We start from the raw sequence: 15349 nt of genomic DNA on the forward strand, positions 1-15349 counted from the left end.
CAATATTTTAATCCACGAAGAGGAAAGTTAAAGCTGAGCGGAAATCATTTACCGCAAAAAAAAAAAAAAAAAAACCCAAAAAAACGAATATAATAAAAAATCAAGCTATTTTTTCTTTGGATAATATTTAGAACAAGTAATCATAAATTCATTATAGAAATTGGCTTGGCTATGTAACAAACCAAAACAGGCTTTGTGATTCGAATTACACATAGGATGAATATCATTGTTTATTACAGTGTCCATTGTTTGACTTCTTAATGACAATTATATATAGATAAACATTATAAGCGAGCGAAGCGAACTTTTTATGGTATTGCATATAAAAACCAAAACGTGGTTAAATTGTATATGTGACCTCGCTTCATGTAATATAAAAATAGTCTTATACATGTGTTTATAAATGTCAATAATCAAATGAATGAAATAGGTTGGCAAGGGAAACGTGTGTCCTTTTTCTCTCGTTTGGGATGTTTTCATTTACCATTCGTCTCTGCAATGATTGAATCACATTTGCTGACAGGTTGTGTGGCAAGAAACCCGAAAGTGAGCCATACTTTGTCGATCGATGCAGACCTATGCAATCAAATGACCCATAAACAATTTCAAACCCGGTATTTACTAGCAATTACTTACCTTTGACGATTGCTAATCAATGCTTTGTATTACTCGCCCTGGGAATCCGGCGCTGTAGCGATGTGTGGTTAATGAAAACAAATATCTCGGGGACCCGTACAACTGTACAATCATAACCTAGAAATTGTGGCAATAATCATATAATGTAATGTTGATGTACATACCTTTTATCATTGTAAAATACTTTTTCATTTTTCTATGGAACGTTAATTAGACATTGTAACAGGATTGAAATTTATTTAAGAGAGTCATCCATGGGGATTTACTAATTATTTAGAACAGGGGAAACCAGACCACGAGTTGTAACAATATTTAATTTCGTTTGACTTTCATTTGATGATAATAACAGGACGACAATTATCTTCGCTCATTAAGATAAGCAGTAAGCAGCTTATACATTGACTAACAAACAAGCTTTTATTTCAATTTACGCGAATATGTATTATTCTTCCCGAGAGGTTCTTCCCAATTGATAAACCAACACAAACGCCTTCTTTAGGTTGACAGCCTCTGCTTCACAACTCTCCGTGCAATACATCAATTGGAAGCTATCCCTTTTTATGAAAACATGTCCGGGCAATATATCCAGCTTCATGATGTATTATATTTCAAGGACAACACTTATTACAACAATCATTCATAATTACTTGCCCTTATTCCTCGTACCTTTCCGTGAGTGCCCCTTGTAAACCTTCTCATGATCATATTTTGCCCTAGTTCCATTGAATTTGTGTTAGAATAAAGATTCTGTTGGCGTGTCGGTTGTTTGTTTATGTAGCAAATCAGGATGTTATTTCTTTAATATTAAATGCATCCGCACTTATACTTCAATACTAAGATATTATAGCATTTTTGTCAAAATTGCACTTTTTAAATCCTATCTAAAGAGCCAAACATGTATAGCCTACGCTCCCTGGAGCTGCATATTTCAGTGGAGCAGCAGGGTTTACATTGTACATGCCAAACACGTCTTTTCCTTCCGGCTGCCTGACACAACGAGAACACAATTACCACGTGTCATCACATGTTACGTAACGCCCATTATCAGAAGGTATGGCGCTCCAATAAGACTACAGGGTTCTCCTTTGTTCAGTGTTGTAGACACGTGTAATATAGTTTTTGTTAAACCGTCTTTGCTTTATTTGATTTCTGATTTCCCTATAGTGTCCTACAATGTCTTACAATCAACGAGTATATAAAGTGGATGTGTCTTCCCTCTTTAAAGCAGGAGGTTTCCTGTACTCCACAGTCTCTTATTATTGTTCTCAGAGTGTTCTTTAACGATTAATTTAATTCATTATTTTACAAAACAAAGATATTAAGCTAAAACGTATAATGACAAAACTACCTTTTTTTCTCCGTTATCAAAATTACAATGTCTAGTATGAGAACGCCATTCACGATTTTTTTTCAGAGACTATTCAGTGGTTGTATGCCAGAACATTTGAGTTCCTCTATAGGTGATACGAGATGCTTTAAATAAAAAGGTTTCCCTACATTATTAGAAAAATGTCAAAGAATAAATGTCCAAACTCAAAGTCAATAAAAAAAGAAAAATATAAGGAAAATAAAGATTTACACGGGGACTTGTTCAAGGAGAAACATACATTCCTTTAGAGTAAACGTCTTCTGCTTCAGCAGTCACACGTGTCATGTAAACCTTCGTCAATCCAAGTAAATAATTTCATGTCTTCCATATGAGTGCATGGTTAAAACGGAACCAACAGGTATACTAACAAACATCAAACACATGAAACGTCATATGACACGAGGAAATAGTATATTTCCCGATTAAATCACTATGGCAACCCTAATCCTTCAGCATTACTTTCATCAACCTAAATTTCTCGAAACATATATCAGCATGCAAATAAACTAATGGGAATTAACTTAGACCAGTGTTGGTTTTTTTTTTTTTTTTTTTTGATTTTCATAAGAGGCTGAATATATCTGATATATTAACAAAACAAGTCACAAATTCCTTGAAAAATGGTTTTATTACGCAGGCAGATATATTGATGACGTTATGTCTTTAATTAACAAGGGATTTATTGGCCACGCCCACCAGATCTGGAAATCAAAGACACTATAGACTCATCCATATTAGTCGCTTATCGCAATCTTTTCCTAAACGAAACAAACACGAACAGCATCCCAACAAGCTGTATGATATAAGGTGATTTCCCTTGTGAATTTCCTATATTTGGATAGCAGCCCACCAACATTCCAACCTATATTCACATGTATGACTTTTACAAGTTTCAGTTGATTCGGTATCTAAGAGCCTGTTCCCATTATCATGATTTTTGTGATGGACAAACTAGTAACACTGAATGTCAAGAGAAACAGGTAAATCAGAATTATTTGGAAGTCATAGTTATCTAATTGAGAAATTTTCTATTTCGCTGTGCGAAACTAAGATGAACGTGTATGATATTTGTAAAATCGTCTGTTGATTCCGTTGTTGTATACGTTGTTCTCATTTGAGAACGTGACATTACTTACCTGGATTGATCAAGATTCACATAGCGGTTGTCTTTGACGAACTGACAAAGCCGTATGAGATAAGTTGGTACATCTGGCCCCACTTGTATAAAACATCTCAACTTGAGATTTCCTCAAGTCGAGATTTTCCTCAGCTGATATCTCCTTGAAAATATCTTGTATGAAAATTCCTCAAGGAATTTCAGGACATCCTAGCCGATGACTTCCTCCTGTTCCTTGAGAAAATTTTATGCAAGCCGTTTTTGAGGAGATATCAGCTGAGGAAAATCTCGACTGAGGAAATCTCAAGTTGAGATGTTTTATACAAGTGGGGCCTGGTCTTATTCTCCGTGTACCGTTTCAGGAATTATCAGTGAAAATCTAAATGTTTATGTTTTGTCCTAGTTTTATTGAATTTGACTTTTTATAATTATTATGTTGACATGAAGGTATTTTTTGTTTGCTATTTTTTGACGGTCATATTGGAGTAAAGTAAATTATCTAATCTATCTTAAGCAAACATTCTGTATACTTTGCACTAGACGATGACATGTATGCTCTCAGGTTTAATAGTATGACAATTCGTATCTGATCTCTTTTCGTCGAATGACAATGAAATATAATTTAGGTTGAAAACAGAATCCCTGGTTAATGTATACTACAAATGGCTTACTGCGTTGTGTGTATCGTCTGTTTTGTGGATAGTGAACTTTGGTCTTTTAACTATCTTAAGAATTCATCGACATGTCTGCTCCATGTTAAAACGTCTCTTCACATGAAAGTGATATTTTTGGCCAGTCATGAAACTCCTTACACGTACTATTATAGCACGTTTCTGAAGTCCTGCAAATGTTTTGAACGATCGTAAGTACGTATATACGCTTCTTTGCAATGCATGTCCCCATCATGTGGATGGTGTTATATATTTATCTTTGTAGGCCCCTAGATCTGGTTTCATTACTGTTAAGTTTCCGATTCATCCACTATACTGTTCTCAACGTACATGTACCGGTTTGTACTTATAGTTGTATTTTCGTGTCTTCGACTTAATTGCAGCCAAATGCTTTAGTGGCCATCAACATCCGTCTCCGTGATAACAAACATTGTACACGAATCGCCAATTGTCTCCAATTGCTTCTCCCAAGAAATTCCTTCTGGCCTGTTCAGTTGGAAACAAATTGGGGGACTCGCTAATTCAATAAGTTTGTGAAATCAAAGTGTGTCTCTGATATTGTTCCAGCAAGCTTTTAAACACTTTCCCGTAGCCATTTTCTCTATGGTAGGCAAGAGGGTGTCCAGGGTCCTGTAATTCAATCACGTTAAATCACTTCCCCTGTACCAGTAACACCTTCCTAGGCAATCCCTTCTTTTTACACAACCATTAATCAATTCGTTACTCACTTGAATCATTACCTTTATTCTTGTATCTTGTTGCCTTAATCAAATTTTCGTTATACTTTATTTCTTTAATTAGGCTTTCTCCTATATAAACTGTAACATTGTTCCTCAAACCATTGATACATAAACATATAGCAGCATGTTCATGTTTTCATACCTTGCTCAACATCTAATGCCAAAGCTTCACCGTGTCCTTTCTGTTACATATCTCTCAGGTAAAGTTGAGATCCTGGATCTGAGACAATAGTTACATAATCTAGCGTCAAATACTCCATCATTAGTCACTTACCATACTACACTTCTTCTGTTATTATTAATATTCATATAAGTGCCTTTTATATAATAATTACAAAAATGTGTTCTCTTCAATTAAAAATGGTTCTGCACAGGCACTGAGAACGGTTGCAATGTAATAGTAATTTTAAAAAACTTACACAAGGACGATCCCTACTCGAGGCTGTTTGTCTTTCTCAGGAAATTTGACAAAACTCGATGCTTCAATTGCTGTAGATACCATTCGTCTGGTATCTCATGTGATACTTGGTAAGGTAACCATCCAGGTCTCAAGTATGGCCCAAAGCAAACAAAGATGCAGAAAGCTAGTAAATAATATCTTCGTAATATTGTCTTACAAAGATTTACAAAGGACACACAGTGAAATAACCTCATCATACAATTATCCTTCTAGAAATCGTAAGTGACTTTAGGCACTTAAACAGTTGAGGCGACGGAGGAAATCCAAAATTGGTCGAAATCAATTACATTTAAAAAACGAGATGGTAACGTTTACAATACTTAAAAAATAGATATGACATTCAATATTGATATTTCCAAAGAATGTTAAAATACATGTGTATATTATCATCTTGCCACAATTACAAAATTTTAGCGATATGGAAACCAACATCCTAACATGTAGATACATATTGATACAGAGGAAACTATACAGGAGTTGGACTATTCAGACTGTGGTGACGCCAGCACCTGAAGGAATAAACAGACAGCGACCATCTGTTTTGTCTCCAACCGTTTTACATAAGTAGACAACACTTTTCCTCTCCGTCATTGCATTAGAATAGAGGAAGCTTTGGACAACAACAGCATATCAAATATACCAGACCTTTCTTAATACCATCCTATAGGAAACCGGCCAAAAAAACCTGATCTTTGGTAGTAATAGTAATCCAGACGGCCCATTCTCTTTATTTCCGTACAATCTGTATCCCATGAGAATACCGCCTTACCATATGATCATTATTTGATCGGAGACCTTAATTACTGGGGAATCGTTGAGGTAGATCCGGTCCGTTAAATAACTTCATTTACCATACAATGCTTGAAATGTACACGAGGACGGCGGCTCCTTATACTAATGAAATGCCCTCATTGGCTTTATAAGTCATTGTAAGACAGCGTGTTCGCCCTTAAGGTAGATGGTGGCGGAACGGTAATCATTGTTATATATCATGTCTGTAAAGGGCATGGACATATTACAGTGACGCAATGTGTCCCAGTTAAAGTATCGCGTTGCTTGTTATATCCATGTTCCTTTAACAACCATTCCACGATCGTCATCACTCGTAATAATCAGTCTGTTTCAATGTACGTATCGACATTGTGTTGCTTACGCATCTTAATTGGAGAAATAAACTGATTTATGCTTTAATTTCCATTCCGATAATTGAATCACGAGTTTTTGGGTATATATCAATAACAAGAAAATTATATATCCAGTATTGCTATTTTGTCACGCTTAACATGGTAGACAGGGTCACAAAAATGTCAACCATGTTGTACAGACACATTTACAACATGAACAATATCATAATTTTAATATAGCCAAAAAGATGGAGTGTCATGCTGTTAATCATAGCAGTCCAGCGCATACCGATATATTTAACTGCTCAAGCACGTGTGTTGACAAAATCACTAATGGCATAAATCTTCTATAAAATATTTAAAATCATAAATTCTACTTGGAACGAACCACGAATTAGATAAATTTACGTTTTTTGAATTCTATAATGTCTGAATCTGATCTTTCAAATTTTGATTTTGTTTTTGTTTTGGTTTTTTGTTTTTTTTTTTGTTTTTGTTTGTTTTTGTTTGTTTGTTCGTTTTGTTTGTTTTTGTTTTCTTGTTTTTCATATAATTGCGTTATTTACTTTTTATTTCTCAGTTATTATGCTATTTCTGTACATTTAATCAAACAAGCAGATATCAACCACTACTGTAATACTGGCAAGTTGATTAAGATAACAGTAATATGAATGTTTACAAGGGTTCTTTTACTGCGGGGATGACAATTGTATTTCCCTGTAATAGATATTCCAAATGTGGCCATGCCATATCTAATTTATCGAACGAGTTCCTAATTGTGATATAAAAGTTTAGGAAATGTGTTTTAAGCTATTCATTCAATGATCTTTGTCATTGAAAAATGAAAATGCATTTCATCTTGACAATAAGAAAGGCTTGTGGTGTTAACTTCATTCTCTCAAATGTGAATGTCTCATAGGAATAAGTAAATTTGGTAATTACTGTGAAAGATATGTGCTGATGTATTATAGTAAAAAATAATTTAACCACTCAATTGTTTAACGACTCGTCTATTCATGGAAAATGTGGCGCGGATTACAAAAGAGCTAGTTGCTTATTGCAAAAATCACAAACTTTGAATGTGGGTGAGTATTTTAGAATGACTAACCCCTAATCGTGTAACAGATTAAGCAGAAATAGAGATGTAGAATCCATTGCTCTTTTCTTTCATCTCGCGATGGGTGATCCATGGGAATATCACCAGATGTAATTAGAATTGTTGTTTTGGAAGAACACTCTGATTAGAATTTCAACAAAGAGTTGTTTTTACTTACATTAACACAGACTTGGTGACAGTCACCTGAGACACGAGACAAGCAATTTAAATGAATATTTTGTGATAATGCATTTTCACACAACTGCTTCTTAATCATGTATTGCTGCACTGGTGCCATTGACTGCATGCATTCCAAGCACGGTTAGCGGAAATTGAGAATAACAAAATTGGAAGACTACAGTTGGGCAGGATTTCAGGAAGAAAATAAATCTTATACATATACTGCAATATCCGATAAAAGGCAACATAAAAAGGACAACAATTGAGCCATGAAGTTTTTGTATTATGATTGTAATATTGTTAACATAACGGTCCATAAAAATGTTAGGCATTTATTCCAACACAAAATTAATAGAAAGAGAAAGCAGCAAAAGTCAAATAATTATATCAGTGACTCATTAAAACTTTGAGGATTGGTATGGGAACATTACACACTTCTGTGTCAAATATACACAGATGATAAATACTATCAGCTGATGGTAAACTGGCATGTTGCCAATGATTTTTAATTGGATCAGATTTACTGAATTTACTATGGAAATAGTCCTTACTTTCCGAATTATTCTGATAAATGAAAGCGTATTCTCCAGTCTGTTGTTATGTCTATGATAGATAGGACGGACGCGTCATCCTGATAGTTACAGCACCGCAATCTTTACAAACATCGGACCGTCCGCACTGTAAGGCATCCTTACTTTATCCATCGTAACGCGACAAGACGCTTATTGCTGATTGGTGGCGCCATCTAGTGTCTAACTATAATGCCGTCGGCCCTGATACCGACGTCCACTTCCGACCGTACACATCGGTTGGAGAGGAACACAACACGAAGTTATGTTACAGCGACATAACACGCAACGTCCCACTGGCAGGAAGTAAAGGCATTCGTGCGACCCGGTCATGGCTCAAAGGAAACTCCCATTATGTCTCATTTGATTCAATACAGAAAATCCTGTCTTGTTTGTAGATATATTTTTTCAGACACAAAGAACTTTGTTGAATGAGATATATGGTCGTTTCACATTCCTTTTATCTGGCATTAAATGCTTCTGTACTGTTCCCAGAAGCATGACAGCTTTGAACTTAGACGTGCAAAGAACATTGCTGCAGTCTTCTCCTCAAATGTGTTGATTTGATTTGCACAGATGGAGTGTAAAGCCTTTCTTGGAATAAAATTTGGTTGGCACTTCTTTGAAACTTTTTGAAATATAGTTTATCCAATATCAGATAGTACTCGTATAGAAAGTTATTCAGAACATCAACTGCTGTTTAACGTCCATTAAGATATTTCAACGCGGCTACATTTAAGATATATTTTGTAATTTATAAATGATCATGTGAAGAATACAATCTTGAGCACTCTTGAGGAATTAGTTTAAAATTTGCAGCGAATGTGGAGTCTTGAAGCGTAGAAGTCTTTATGCTCGTAGATTTCATGAACGCTTTCGGACGAGATGCTAGGACAAGTTGATTTCAGAGAACACGCAACTTCTTGGTCGAGTGAATGCATCCTTCAGGTCTGGTCTATATAGAATTCGGACTAGCTCAATTTATCATGATTTGATGACAAGGACCATTGATAATCGATGTGAAAAAGAAAAAGGATACCAATTTTCTGATATCGTTTACACCCATATTCTAAAAGTGAGCAAGCCAGAACATGCGTAACACAGGATGCCCGATTTGACATATTGGAACCAGACATCGTCAACCCCTTTTTATGCATAATTAATCAAGAAAGAGGAAGAACGTCTGGGTGGTTGCCCATTTTCAAAAACATTGACTATCAAAGAACTGCAAATAATAACATAAAAAGACGAAAACTTTGAGCAATTCTGTTATTAAAATTGTACTTAAATGTTTTGCTGAAGCAATAAAAGCAACACAGCAGACCTGTTTTATCTATACAGATGATCGTAATAACACATATATATGCACGATTTATAATAGCAAGAACTGAATTCATTATTATATAAAACAGTTAACCAAAATGTTTGATCAAAAACTCAGATGTGTGCGTGACGCTAAAATATAAGAAATTTCATTTCAAATATAACAAAAAGATTTAATTGCAGAAGGGAGACATTCTTCAACAGTCATGTCGTGAATGAGTGCGTCTTTTAACACTTAAAGTGCAACACTTGTATTGTACATCTCCCTTTCATAAAGCCATTGCAGGCATCGCAATGTCAAGATGTCACGGAATGAAGTGTCATAATATGTGGTTTCTGCTGAATAGCATATTGGTAATACGTTCCTAGGTCAGGTACGTATACCGCCATAAAAGCATTCGATATCTGTAATATTATTTCCTTTCGCAATGTGACTCAAAGAACGAAGAAGGCGCTAAGAGTCATGTACCTGCACGTCGGGAACATCACTTGATGACACATGGGGGTTTTAATTCATTTTACGTGTATTGCGTACGACACAGGGGAGACAAGTTGATGTATTACACTACTGTCTTGACTGGAACCTAATAACGGTCGTACGTCTCCTGGAAACAAATCTCAACCTACCCGGGATATTGATTTTAAATACAATTACTTAGCTATTTATGTATGTAAACGAAGACCTGCCGACGCCTCGTCTCTATTGACCAGAACATTTGTCGTCACTCCATCGTTTATTACACATGGAGGCTTAGGGAATTCACGCACTCAGTGCTGCTGATATTTGTATGTTTCCGAGGGGTAATTTTCGCCTTACTAGCAATGCATGTGCAACAAGGAGCTAACATTGGCAGCAAGATGCTGGGCCCCTAGCATTCCGACTCTTTTCAATGTTTATTTGATTACTCGTATTCAAACTCATCTACATTTACTTATATAGTATATTGGTATCTATTTTGGGATAGAAGCTCTATAACTGTAACATGTGTATCAACACGATATCTAAAATCGATTCTGAACTGAAACCAACAACAACGTTTTAAGCACTTCAGATTTGTCTATATATTTTTGCCTACAGTCATGACTCTGTATGTACACGAAAATCTCATTTGTCTGTATATTTCCGATAATACATGCATATCCAGCTTAAGAGAATTAATTTCCTGAATACTAATGTCGAGCATCATTTTTTTTTTTTTTTTTTGTAAAGAATTAGACCCACTGATCACATTCTTATCAACTTTTAAGCTGTCTGATCTCAACTCTTGCGTTTTTGTATTTTGGACGATGCTATTTTGCTCAACCGGATATAGATTTTAGTTTGTATCGAAAGTTGCTATTCCCTTGTGTGTCTTTGTACAATCATCGATATTGCAAGCATTAGACCCTGCTCGTGTACTTTTAGTTCTCGAGGTTAGCCGTGACCTGCATGGCATGCATTAATTCATTCGAATAGTGGCACACTGCAGAAATAAACCCAATGTACGATCTTTTGAAATTATCAGATGTACGAGAACAACGTTTTTAATTGTGGGGCCTCCCTGTGATCGAATTCCTCCAGGGTCTCACAATTTAAACCTTTGGCATCACTGATATCCTGGAAGGACGAAACAGCTGATTCACAATTTATTGTTTAATTTGTTTTAAATGTGTTATATGTCAAACGTAGTAAGGAATTCAACCTATATCAGTCGCTTGTATAAAGTATTTAAAACAAACACACGAAAATGAGTTCTTAAACTCCGATAAATCCGATACATTGAGAGGCAATCTTTATAAAATATCCTTGCATTTGGGCATTTTAAATCGATAGCAGACGCTTTGATTGGTGTTTTTTATTGAACTAGTTTTAAATCCGGATATATTTCAGTTAAATGACAAAATTAGAACACCATTAAACTTAATAAAGTAGTAATTGCAATATATAATGAGTTTTACATGGGTTGATCCACAAGACCGGAGGTTTCATCAAATTGCACAGTTATGATACGACATTGCACACGTGTAAATAGCCGAGCGTCACAGAAAATACAATTTATTACCTTTTCATTATCGTTACCCTGTATCTTGGCACCACAGCGTCTGATGTTGGGCAGCCTATCATCAATAACCTTATGGAAACTGCGAAAACTTTAACTCCCGGCTCCATATATGACATGCTAGCAGAGAATGAAGCAGAATTAGACAGTGTCTTAATCCACAATCAGTCGCTTCATACACGGTAACCTGATCATTGATTCATAGTAAGGAAGCAAACATTGCAAGAATTTGTTCTGCAATACAATGTTTATTTGACAAATCATAATTTATCTTACTGTGCTAATAGCATGTATAGTGTTCAAAAGGATTTATTTCTCTGAATGCATGCACGCGTATGCATCAAGACATTCTTTACGCGAATCCATTGTAATATATTACCTATTCTTTAGGAGTCCCTTTATCAGACACAATATACCGACTTTCTGTTCATAACCACTTTTAGAGGCACGACGCAACTCAGTATCTCCGATGCACAGGTCTATTCCGTTCATACAAAATAACACCTCTATCAAAGCGACAAGGGTTCCATTCCTTACTGGCTTAGGTAATGGTCACGCTATGGTACCTGATCTAGTCAACCTGATATGGAATATACTGGATGTGTCCAGGTGAGTAGTCTGGGCGGTAAAAAGCCCCAACTGCATGTCCCAGGTGTTAAACAGGTTTGAGGAATGTAGTCATATGACCGGTAAAGGTTAATATAAAAGGTCACAGGCGACAGGACATAGACACAAGCACTTGGCACTTCATATTTGACAACACAAGTGCAGACAGTGACACGAGACTTGACTAATAAGACAATTAACGCAGTCTAGACTAGGCTAAGCACTATTCCTCCAACGTAACTCATGTTATTATTTTTTCAATGCCTCCGCTAGGAATCGAACCCGGGACCCCTGACTTACTAGTCTGACGCTAAAGAGAGTGGTATAGTGCGGCTAGTATTTTACCAGGATTACATTAATAAACTGATTATAGAACGCGAGGAGATTGAACTTAAACATGAAAATTTAGACAAAACGTATCTATCTTTCAAACCCAAGACCCTTGTCCTTCGACCACGATGTTTCCTATAGGAATCACTGTTTCAATAAACTCCGTTCAGAACCCTGGATTTCTGGTTATGCAAGGACAACTCCTGAAAACATTCAAGGAAAATAACACTATGCGCTTTGGATGTTCTGATTGAGAAAACATCTCTGCTTCATCGACGACGCCCGCCTTGTAAATCTAATCCAAGAAAACACTCGGTAGGCGGACATAACTATTTAGAAATATGAATGTCACTACGTTTAAAAATCTTTTGCAACAATTATCCAATTCCTAACAAGAAATTATTACATTTGAGATATTAAGAAGCCTTACCTAACACAAAATTAGAACTCAGTCTTGGCATTTCCGAGACGGTGACCCGATTACTGAGGCAAGAGAGTATCACCTTTGAGACAAGAGAAATTTATCAAGTTATCTGTTATATCTTAAAGCTTACGCTCGCACAATCTGAAAGCCAATGACGAATTGGTGTTTCCAATTTTATTGCGCAAGGTATATAAGCTGCACTGGGTAATAGTGCCACTAACGGCGTTCATATTGATCAAGGACACAGCTTTATGTTGGTGTGAATATGACGGTATGCTGAGACCTTTCACCACTTGAACCTGTAGAGACTTGTGAAAACCGTTAATACTTCTTTGTCAGACATTGTAATTGTATTTTATGTTTAAGGGAAGAATCATTGGCATATTTTTATGCGTGTATCTTCGTATTGAACAATTCTAACTTTCTTGGTTATACGATAGTATGTACTTTCGATGTTGAAGAGTGGCATGGGAGATCAGATGCCGTATCAGCAGACTAATTTACTCAGATTTCCCGCCAATTCAATTGGTTTACACGTTAGACGACCAAAGAGTTACGAAGGGTCACTAAGGGTGTTTGCAATACGAATAGTTGTTACGGTTTCCTCCGGGGGATTTCATGATATTATACCTTTCAGCTAAATGAAGTTATATATACACAAACCGATACTGTGGCTTAGATCAATACAAATTGATACGTGTCCATAGATCTTATGAAAAAAAACGGTCCAAGTACAGCTCAGCTACGAACATTTTTGGATTTATTAACGCATAAGGCTTAGAACGGATGACACAGGGACATCGGCTTCAATAGGTCGTTTGTAACATGAGCATAGACACATTAGCTATAATACATCGGCTATGGCTTGCCAATTGCAGCACGTCGACTCCGCTAGGTCGGTTTGAAGACTTCTATCTTAACGTACATGCTATAACAAGGACTGAGTTATGTCAACATAATGTCTCGACTGTATTAGCTGTATCTAACAATAAGACGGCTGTAAATGTGTGCTACAGCACGTGGAGTCCTATTTGTTGACGTGTACATGTTGACAATAACACGTCGGTTATAAATCGGATCAACACAACGGCTATAATTGATATAAGAGGTCGACTTTAATTTGGATGTCTTGCGCTGACACATGTAGCCGTTCACACCGACTGCGATAACTAATACCTGTGACACGTCTTCTCCTGATTCTATCATCCCCGTTGATAACATCGTGTATTCCCATGCGATTTTGAATCAATTGAAATATTTCCAAGCTTGAACATATTGACTTCCTTGTGAAATCAATTTGCCTCGCACGAGAACAAATAAATAAACGAACTGTCAACAACATTACGGTCATACCAATTTTATTGGATAATTAAATCATGAAAAAATGTGTGATTTTCCATCTCTTTAAGAATGATAATCTTAAGCATGATCATGACGTCACATTCATATATCATATATGCATTTGTCGCACCCAGTACATACTGACTCTATCGGTAAATCATGTTAACAGTACATCAGGAAAATGCATAATGTTTTAAGGCGAGCAAATTCCTATACATGTAACGTTTGAATACATGATAAAGAGGAGATCTCCTTAAGCTAAGATTTTCCAACAACAAAACCTACTGATGAGCTACAACTACCATGTAAATTGTGTTTGAATATTGAGATAACACTTTCTTAGATCATGTACAAAATATTTCAGCTTCTTTATTACAACATTAAAACATCTTATTTCGTCTTCTGGAATTTTTATGCAGTGTTTAATAGTCCCAGGATACTATTGAAGAAGCAGCATTCGATAGAATTTCAAATCGAATTTTGAATTTTCGTTTACCTGAAGTATGCTGGAAAAAATAAATGTTAATAGTATTTAAAAGTAATGTCATCAGAATGCCTATTGTGATTTTGCTAAACACATTACGGCTTCAAAGCCTCTCGGCACGAAATGTTCGTTTTTCCCTCTTACTGTTTGGAAGATATGACTTTTTAAAACATGAAATGAGGATGTTGACTTCTAGATAATTTCACACACAACACCGATAGGCTTGTAGCATTTGACAAATGATTGCCTGATGACTTTGAACATACAGGGAATCAGTGCTAAAGCTTTACAGAGGATTTGTAGACAAATGCAATCAAATGAAGACATACCATTGGAAATTCAATACACAAATGTAAAATAGATCTATTCAATTGCAATTTTATACAAGCTAAGAAGTGTTTTTCCATCTTTATCAATATTTCTTCATCTTTACATCCATCTTGTAAAACATTATGTGAAGATGTTTTCGATGATACTGTAAGACACAATATTGCAAAGCATTCTGCAATCATTAAAATCTGTTCGTAATGGCCATGTAATCAAGGCAAGTGGATATTCCAAACTTGTAAAAATTTGCCGCTAATTGAATGATTTCATTTTTCCCCAACTTGTTTGGTTCATTTTAGCGGAAGTATTTTTTTCTTAATCTGTTTTTACACTTGTTTTCATTTAATTACAAAATCACAGTGATTATTTTTTCCGAAAATGTAAGCTGGTAAAAATTAAACACATGAGTGTCAAATATATTTGTTTTGTTCATATTTTGCCTTAATTTTAATAAATTTGTGTTTGGATTATGATTATGAGTACATGTTAGTATTTTCTTCTTGTTTTAGTGTC

The sequence above is a fragment of the Ylistrum balloti genome, unplaced genomic scaffold, assembly GCF_031769215.1.
Source record: "Ylistrum balloti isolate Yb309-2 unplaced genomic scaffold, AGI_CSIRO_Ybal_v1 Utg369832, whole genome shotgun sequence".
NCBI lineage: Eukaryota > Metazoa > Mollusca > Bivalvia > Pectinida > Pectinidae > Ylistrum > Ylistrum balloti.